Genomic DNA, 9,428 nt, shown 5'->3' with positions numbered 1-9,428 from the left:
TTTTAAATATTACTGGAATTGTTTTGCTCATAGTTTGCATCTATATTTATAAGATTGGACTGTGATTTTTCTGTATGTCCTCAAATTTGACAAATGAACTGATAAAGAAAATGTGACATATCCACCCAATGGAATATTATTCAGCCTTGAAAAAAAAAGAAAAAAAAATCCTGCCACATGTGACACCATGGATGGATCTGGAGGACATCATTCTAAGAGAAGCCAGTCACAGAAAGACAAAAACTGCACGATTCCACTTATAGGGCATCTAAAATAGAAACAGAGAGTAAGATGGTAGTTGTCATGGATGGGGTGGGAAGAGGGGGACAGGGACCTGCAATTCAGCAGGTGTAAAGCTTCAGTTATAGATGAATAAGTTACAGAAACCTGCTGTAAAACTCTGATCCTAGAATTAACAATACTGTATTATGCACTTAAAAATTCGTTATGAGGGTAGATTTCATGTTGTGCTCTGACCACAATCAAATTTTTAAAAAAATAAAAAGTGTCACTGGCCTCCTAAAATACATTGGGATAATGTCTCCCACATTTTTTTCCTGGTCAAGAATAGGCATCAGATTTAAATTATTTTATTATTTTTAAACACATGTATTAAGGAATAATTCCCCTGCGGTAAGATTCATACATTTTAATTGTACAAGTCAATGACGTTTGCCAAATGTGTAACAGAACCATCACCCAATCGAGATGCAGAGAATTTCCAACTCTCCAGAAAGGTCTGTGTGTCTGTGTAGTCAGTCTCCATCTCCAGCGCCTGCCCCAGGAAACCGCTAATGTAACTTCCATCCTCACAGATGAGCAGTTCACATAAATGAAGACAGACACACAATATGGGCTCTCCTTCTACGTTCAGCTTCTTCCACTCCGCACAATGCAGAAGCGGTTCTTCCTGGACTGGTTGCATGCAGGGGTCCTCTGTGGTGCGGCAGCAAAGCCATGCTCCCGGCCAGTAGGAATTACCCACAGCATCCAAGTCCCGTGTGCGAGTCACTTCTTAGATGTCACCTCTCCCGGCTAAGGTCCACACGTACAGGCATCCCGTCTGCCTGCAGCTAGCGTTTGAGCATTTCTGCGTCCGCTATGGGTTAGATGTAGTTAAGGTTCCTTGTGGTTCTTGCTGTTTCCATTGTTGCTTTTGGGCGATGTTTGATAGGAGGAAAAACGCAGTACTATTTTTACTCTGCTATTTTAATACTGGAAGTCTGAACCTTAGGAGCTTGGGTTAGACATTGCTGTTCTCTCTGCCTGGAAAGTTCAGCTGCTCTGTCCCTCTTCCCTAGTTATCCATACGGCTGACACACTCGCCATTCTGGTCTTACTGAAATGTCACTCTCTCACTGAGGCTTTGCACCTCACTCCGGCGCCTTCTCTCTATCACATTCCCCTGTTGTACCTTCTTCGCAGCATTTATTATTATCTGGAGTGATCTCGTTCCCTTAGTTGTTTACCTGATGGCAATCTCTTCCCCTACTAGATTGTGAGCAGTACTGGAAATAGTTCCTGACACCAAAAGGCTTTAATAAATATGTGTGAAAGACTGCACTAAAATGTTATTAATGAAATTTCTGATTTATACATCAATCTCTTATAAGCTTCTTTGACATACAAATTGGTCTCTCAGGGGCTGTTCTTTCTTGATAGATTTTGATTCAATCAAAACCATGAATATGCAAAGTTGCCTGGACTTTGCGCCAGGACTTTGGTACAATGCTGTATCTATCTAGTCTAGGAAGCCACCAGTTTGTCTCTCTGTCTCTCTCTCTCTTTCAACCCAGACTTGTAGCCTGATGAAAACCGAGAAGCACTCTAGTCTCGGCAGCAACCTATTTTTAAGATCCTTCACTGGCAGTTCCTTTTCTGGGTAACTAAACCTTTAATTCTAGGAGGTAATATTTTTCTGAAACTATCAATTAAGAATGCGCACCTGTAGTGCACAATTCAGAATAGCCCCTCCCAAAGATGTCTGCTCCCTAAGTCCCAGGTGTACCGTGCTTCCCTGAAAATAAGACCTAGCTGGGCAATCAGCTCTGATGCGTCTTTTGGAGCAAAAATTAATATAAGACCCGGTTTATTTCATAGTAAAATAAAACTAGGTGTTATATTATATTATATTATATTATATATTACATTACATTACATTACATTACATTACATTACATTACATTATATTATATTATACTAGACCCGGTCTTATATTAATTTTTGCTCCAAAAGATGCATTAGAGATGATTGTCCAGCTAGGTCTTATTTTTGGGGAAACACAGTAACTAAGTTACAGGACTTAAAATAGGGATGTTATCCTGCATTGTCTGGGTGGGGCCCAATCTGACCGAATGAGCCATTAAAGGCAGAGAATTTTCTCTGGCTGGAGGTAGGAGATGTGGCAGACAGAGAGATTCCAGGGGTAGGAAGGGCGCGGCATACACTGGCTGGACATGCCACGTGGGGGCCACGTGCAAGGACTAGAGCGGGGCTCCTAGGAGTGGGGCAGCTCCCATCCGACAGCCAGTAATATATGGGGACTTCGGTTCTACAGCTTGGAGGAACTGGACCCTGCCACCAACCTCAACGAGGCTGGAAGCAGATTCTTCCAGAGTCCCCCAGGACCAGCCCTGCCAGTCAACACCCTGATCTCTGCCTTGTGAAACCTCAAGCAAAAGAATCAACTGACTCAACCTGCCTTCTGGCCCACAAACAACCCATTGGGGTTGTTGGAAGCTGCTACATTTATGGTAATTTGTTACAGCAGCAACAGAAAACCAGTATTTGACAACAGGGATTCCTTGACTCATCACCATTGAGTAATTATCAATGAATAAATATTTTCATTGACTTACTGATGCTTATGGAGGGGATTTGATTCCAACTTTATGAAAGAAGATATTCCCTTTAAAGTAAAGAATTTGTTCTTTGTTTTGATTTGTAAACGTATTAAATAATTCTTAGGATCTGAAAAGACTCATTAAACCACAGTTACTCAAAATCTGGTAATATACAACATGTGACTCTAGTTGAAATATTGTTTTATACACATATATCAAATCATCATTTTGTATACCTTAAATATATACAATTTTTAATTGTCAACTATAGTTCAATAAAGTTGGAAGAAAAGTAAATTTAAAAAAATAAAGCATGGGGGTGCTGCCGGATGGCTTAGTTGGTCAGAGCAGGAGCTCTGAACAACAGGGTCGCCGGTTTGATTCCCACAAGGGCCAGTGAGCTGCTCCCTCCACAACTAGATTGAAGGACAATGACTGACGGGTCTGGGAAAACACACTGTTCCCCGATAGTCCCCAATTTTTTAAAAAAGTAATTAATTTTTTAAAAAGTATTTCTCCTTTGTTTTTACTTGTAAATGTATTAACTTCACATGATCTTGGAGGACTAATTAAATCTAGAGCTATTTAGTCTTTTCCCTAAATATATGTGAATGTATTTCATATATAGGCCAATGTATTGTGATTTGCTGCCTGTAATTAATTCATCCATTTACTAAATACTGTCTGAAGCACTGCCGTGTACCAGCTTGTTGAGGATATGACAGAAAACCAAACAGAAAACGTATCTCTGCTCACATGTTTCAGAAAGGAGAAACAAACTGCGAAGGGGAGCAGGGAGGGCAGGGAAGGGGACACAGAGAATGCTGTGCGAGGCTGGACCGGGGCGGGTCTTAGGAGCTGCGATTTTAAGGAGTGACCAGGGAAACGGATGTCCAGGCCAAGACCCAAAGACGGCCTTGTGCTGATGTACCGAGCTGCTTGTCTGGCCTGTTGAGAAGCATGACGAGGCCATGTGGCTGGAGCTGGTGAGGAAGATGAGTCAGAGGGGTGCGTGGAGAGTGGGGTGCGAGCAGGTCGTCAGTGAGAAGGGAGCCCCTCGAAGGCTGGGGCGGGGCAGCGGCACGTGTGAGTGACGTGAGGGAGGAGAGGCTGCCGTGGAGCCGGAGCAGAGGCGGGAGTGCCAATTAGGAGGATAGAAATGCATGTTTTACTGTACGCATCTGTGCCTGTGTCTAAACACGCACACTGATACCATCTCTGCAGATAAGAGCTTGACAGATGTAGAACCGCTCACTCCGGCTTTCTCATTATACATATGTTGCTGTTCCCTCTAAAACTGAACTCACAGGTGAAAATCGTTTGTATCTGTTCCTCCTGACACACTAAAGAGCTTCACTTACCATGTTCTTCATTTGATTGTGATCAGTAAGACAGCCGGAAGAAAAAATTTAAACCTACCGTGCATTTATTTATTCCTCGACTTATGCATTTTTCTCTGGCAGCTTTAGGATATGGCTTCTTGAATCAATGCATGAAATGCAGTCAAAAGTGGTTTTCCCTCACTACTAGGTAACACAACATCTGAAGGGGGATCTCCAAAGTTAAAATAACAGTGTCTTGTGAAAACAGAATTTACATAAAACTTACTCCACATCTCTTAATAGCTTCAGATGGTAGGTAACATTTCAGGAAATTCATAGGACTTTTTTGTTGTTTGTTTCTTGCATTTCCTTCTGATAGGCTGTGAAATTTGGACATGTGCTCACATCGTGAACCTAGTTGGTGCTGTCTAAATATTTATTGAAGAAGTAATTCATTTCAGATATAAAGTAAACTCAGCTGATCACAGTGGAAGACAGAATGCCTTGTTGAAAATAGCTGTGAAGGTGAAATGCTAGAGGAAGAACTATTTTGGTCAGGCCAAGTGCTTCAAGACAGGATTTGATAAGGGATACTTAGAGCTACCTGGAAATGGGAAGGGTGACCTGGAACTACACTTTCTCCAGATTTCCCAGAATTTGAATTAAAAGAGAGTGGCTTCCCGCAAACATGCTGGAGGACTGGAGACATCCAAGACACGGAACCTTCTGCAGTTGTGCGACCACAACTCTGTCTTGTGACAACAGATGCAGTTAGGCCTTGTTTTCCAACAACTTTTGAAACTTGCAACAACTACTAACAGTGCTCTTCTCAAGAAAAACTTTTGTAACACGGGTTTTCATGTTTAAAGGAACTCCCCACAACACTCTCTCGAAGCTACTCTTTTTCTATTTTCTAGTGGAAATTATAACCACAGGTTACCTTGTTTTCTTTCCTGTGTTTGAAAACCACATGTGTTTTAGTGAAAACATTAAAGTGAATAATGAGATGGAAGGCTTTAAAATACTGGGTACCTGTCACTGGCAATGGAAATATTTTATTTACTGCTGCCTCGGTGGCAATAAATTCTAGTAAGTTGAAAATGTAACTTTTAGTTGTCAATCTCAGCTGAAAACAAATCACATTTAACGATCCAAAGTAAAAAAAATAATCCTAATAATACAAATATTTGTCAGAGTTAGTTATTTGGTACCTTATGGATCTTTAAAATTGAAAGCAGCGTTATCTAACCCATCACTTCATTTTAAAGCTGAGGAAACTGAGGCCCAGAGACATGATGGGAACCCACACATCCACGTGGCTTGTCAGCGGTGAACTTGGTGTTCCATTGCTCTGAAGTCCACCAGCCTCGACTGCACCACTCTCAATACAGCAGAAAAGGGTGGGGGGATAGATTGCGTGCTTCCCTAGAAACTTCCACGTGTTTTATTTAAACTCTTTGTACCTGTGAGGTAGGTCAGTAGAAGCAGAGATGTGTTGTAAAATGTACTGAGCACCTACCATGTTTCCCAGAAAATAAGACCTAGCAGGACAATCAGCTCTAATGCGTCTTTTGGAACAAAAGTTAATATAAGACCCGGTATTATATTATATTATATTATATTATATTATATTATATTATATTACTCTATTGTATTATATTACGTTACGTTACGTTACGTTATGTTATGTTATGCCCGGTCTTATATTATAGTAAAATAAGACCGGATCTTACATTAATTTTTGCTCCGAAAGATGCATTGGAGCTGATGGTTCGGGGAAACATGGTATTATAGTATGCAGGCACTTTGTCATAGGGAGATTCAGAATCAGGATTCCACTAGTGTGGAAGGTAAAGAAGATGGTGATAGTGCTTCTTTATAGATGCAAGTCAGAAACCAAATAAATTAACGTTTACAGTTTTCTAAAAACATAGCTGAAACATTCTCTCCATTTCTCTTAGTTGCTCAGCAACACCAGAAAACCCCCAGGCCTGCAGTCTGAGCTGAGGCCAGCCACCGTGAAAGACACAGTGCAGCAGTCGAGGGTGTCCGTGAGGGGAAGGCTGAGGAACAGCTGGCTACAGGTGGGCAGGGAGCCTGCGGTCCCCGCTAGCCTGCGCCCACAGACCTTCCTCTGTACCGTCCATTCTCTCACACTATGTCCTTCTCTGCTCTCAGCATAGCTGGCCCCTGGGGTGACTGCTCCTTGAAAGATCCCTATCCCAGCACCGATCCTGGTTTAGCAGTTGTAGAGACTCAGTTTTGTCTGGGTGATGCATGCGTGATGAAAAAGAGTGCAGTCCTCATCACAGCGGGGGCGGGTCCACCTCACGAGCTAACCGTCACGGTTCCAATCATTCAGGAGAATAAACCACGGGTTGAATCAGTTTTTTGGGAGCAAAGGAATTTCTGAAAAAACGATAACAAAAGGAAGTGGGTTTTTTCAAAAGGATATTTCTATGAAGCTAATAAAGGCGTGAGCTTTTGCATTTTAGCAACATATTTTTGGAAATAAGTATTTTCAGCTCTTTAAGTACAGTGAAGTACAACTGAACAATTTGGAAGACAAGCAGACAAGTTCTTATCATCCAGCACTCCGTGTTCAATATTCTTTATCAGTCCCCCGGGCCTCTGTCATTAAACCCTTATCTCTAATTGATGCATGTAAAAAAATTTCCGTGTGATTCTTCATTGCCTTTATGTATATTCTGTGGCAGTGACTTCGGGACACTACAAGCTACCACCAAAAACACGTGGGTGGGCCATAACTGCTGCCATTTGTACTCGTGCATTCTTTACTGGACTCCATTTAGAAATTGCCATGAGCTTCCCTTCCCCCAAGTTAGGAAATATCCTACCTTTTTTAGTTTTTCAGGCATTTACCCACCAACTATACTGTGGAATTCGGACTTTTCTTCACTGAATTTTGCCTATAGAACAGATATTTTGTATTATCTACTCTGTATGAGGATGGTATTCGGGAAGCAGGGGAGGTGCAGGCGGAAGGATGCACAAACCCATGGCTGAGGTGATGTCAGTGGGTCACCGCTCAGAGCAGGAGAGGCCAGGTGTGTCCTAGAGTGAGAGGGGGAGAGGGGGAGGGGAGAGAGATTGCTGTGAAAACAGGACATCATCCGAAGCCTGCAATAATCCGAGATGCCTAGAATCAGAGCAGGAGGGGTCCGAAAGTCCTGGTCACCATTTTGTCTGACTCCTTCACTCATCAAATGAGAAAAAAAAAGAATTCAGAAGGTATTAATGACTTGTTTGAAGTCGCACTGTCATTAAGCTTAAGTTGTTGGCATGCTGAATAGGGAAAAGGAGAGAGGAAGAGAGAGACAGAGACAGGGAGCGAGACAAACACAGGAAGAAAAACACAAAGACAGAGAGAGAATCAGACACAGACGGAGACTCGATACAGACAGAGAGAATTATCACATCTGCCACACGGTCTGCACTTACTGAACTCATGAACTCTCTGTTACCTGGGCCACCAACCGTCTGGCTACACAGAAAGGGCTCTATAAATATGATACTATTGCGTCCCCTTTTTAAATAACCTCTGTATTGGGGCTGACACATACAGAAAAGCACACGAGCCACAAAGGTACATCTAGATGAAGTTTTACCAAGTGGACACACCTGTGTAACCACTGCCTCTGACAAATGATAAATATCACCAGCTCAACATAAACCATCAGAACGCCATGTCCCAGACACCACGCCACCCGCCTCCCCACGCGCACTAACGACTGCCCTGATTTGTCATAACATAAATTCATCTGACTTCAAAAACTTTACATACAGTTTTTGAACTGTATGTAAATGAAATCATGCACTTTATGTTCTTCTAGACCTGGCTTTACTCACTCAGCATTATGATGGTCAGGTTTGTTCATGGCTGTGGCAGTATTTCGCTCACAGTCATTGCCACTTTGTGTCCGCTGATGACGGACCACAGTTTAGGGATTTTACAGTGGAGGGCCACGTGGGCTGTCTCCTGCGAGCAGTGCTGCGATGGCATGCTGTTTGTGACTTTTACTGCACAGATGTATACATTTCTGTGGGTTATGTTTCGTGGGATATCTGGCACACAGGGCACACACATGCCCAGCTTCAGTGAATACTGTCAATCAGTTTCCCAAAGTTGTACTAATTTGCATGAGAATTCTCCTTCCTCCCATAATGCACATAATGGATTCACTATGTCCAGGGAGTTACAAAAAAGGTCATGGTATTTAGGGAATTTTCTTTCTTAGCCAAGAAATAAAAGGAAGACTCCTAGTTTAGAAGAGATCTCCATTTTATCCAAATAAAACTGCAAGGAAAAGAGGAAATGTGAATTTGCAAATTGCACTGTACAATAGTTTTTTAAAGATTTCTTTGTAGTGGTTTGACGCTCTATGGAACATGCAAAAGGCCATCATAACCTCAAGAACCCGCGTTGAAAGACTTCCAGTTGATTTCTTGTTTGGTTTCTTTAGCTCTGGTGCTCACTACGTACCTAGGAAAAATGGGTGACAAAGCTGGTGCCCCTACAGTGCACTGCACCTTGCCGAGTTCCAACCAGAAGCCTTTCTGTGTTCTTAAGTATTTAAGTCTTTTTAAGTCCCCCGGGCAGGGCAGGTCACATGACGTAAAGCTCTTCAAGCAACAGCTTTCTTGCCTTTTGCTTGGAGAGAAAATTTCTTAGTGTGATTTACACTGAATCCGAATTTCTGCAGCCCTCTCAAATTCATGTAACACCCAAACTTAGTCTTACAATTCAGTATCAATTGCTTTAGCTGGACCTAAAGCTTTTCCTCCAGTTAAGTGCATGATCCAATTAGTAAATAGCGAGTTGGTGGGTTTCTTTCACAATGCACTGGAAATGGCTTCACACAAGTTACATTTGAAGAAAAAAAATTAAGCCATTATGTGGAGTTATAAGGGCAAACTTAAACAGAATCAGTATTCACTATTTTAATGTATTTTGTGGGCATATAAGTAAATTTTTGTTCTTTAGCAAAAAAGCAAAAGAGCTAGTCGCAATTAGAGCACCCAAAACATTCCTAAAATCATGTTTGTAATTTCTTAAAAAATAAAACATCAACAAATCAAGTAAAAATCAAACAAACAATTAAAAAAATGATGTTGTGAACTATAAACTACAAATTGTATGAGTAGATAGTTTCAGCTTCAGTCTCAAGATACATGCTCTGAGCCACGACTAGGATAGGACAGCAAAGTATTAATAGTTACCTTTATATTTTTAGATTATGAG

The sequence above is a fragment of the Rhinolophus ferrumequinum genome (assembly GCF_004115265.2).
Source record: "Rhinolophus ferrumequinum isolate MPI-CBG mRhiFer1 chromosome 5 unlocalized genomic scaffold, mRhiFer1_v1.p scaffold_110_arrow_ctg1, whole genome shotgun sequence".
Lineage (NCBI taxonomy): Eukaryota > Metazoa > Chordata > Mammalia > Chiroptera > Rhinolophidae > Rhinolophus > Rhinolophus ferrumequinum.
Note: the sequence above shows the minus strand (reverse complement) of the source record.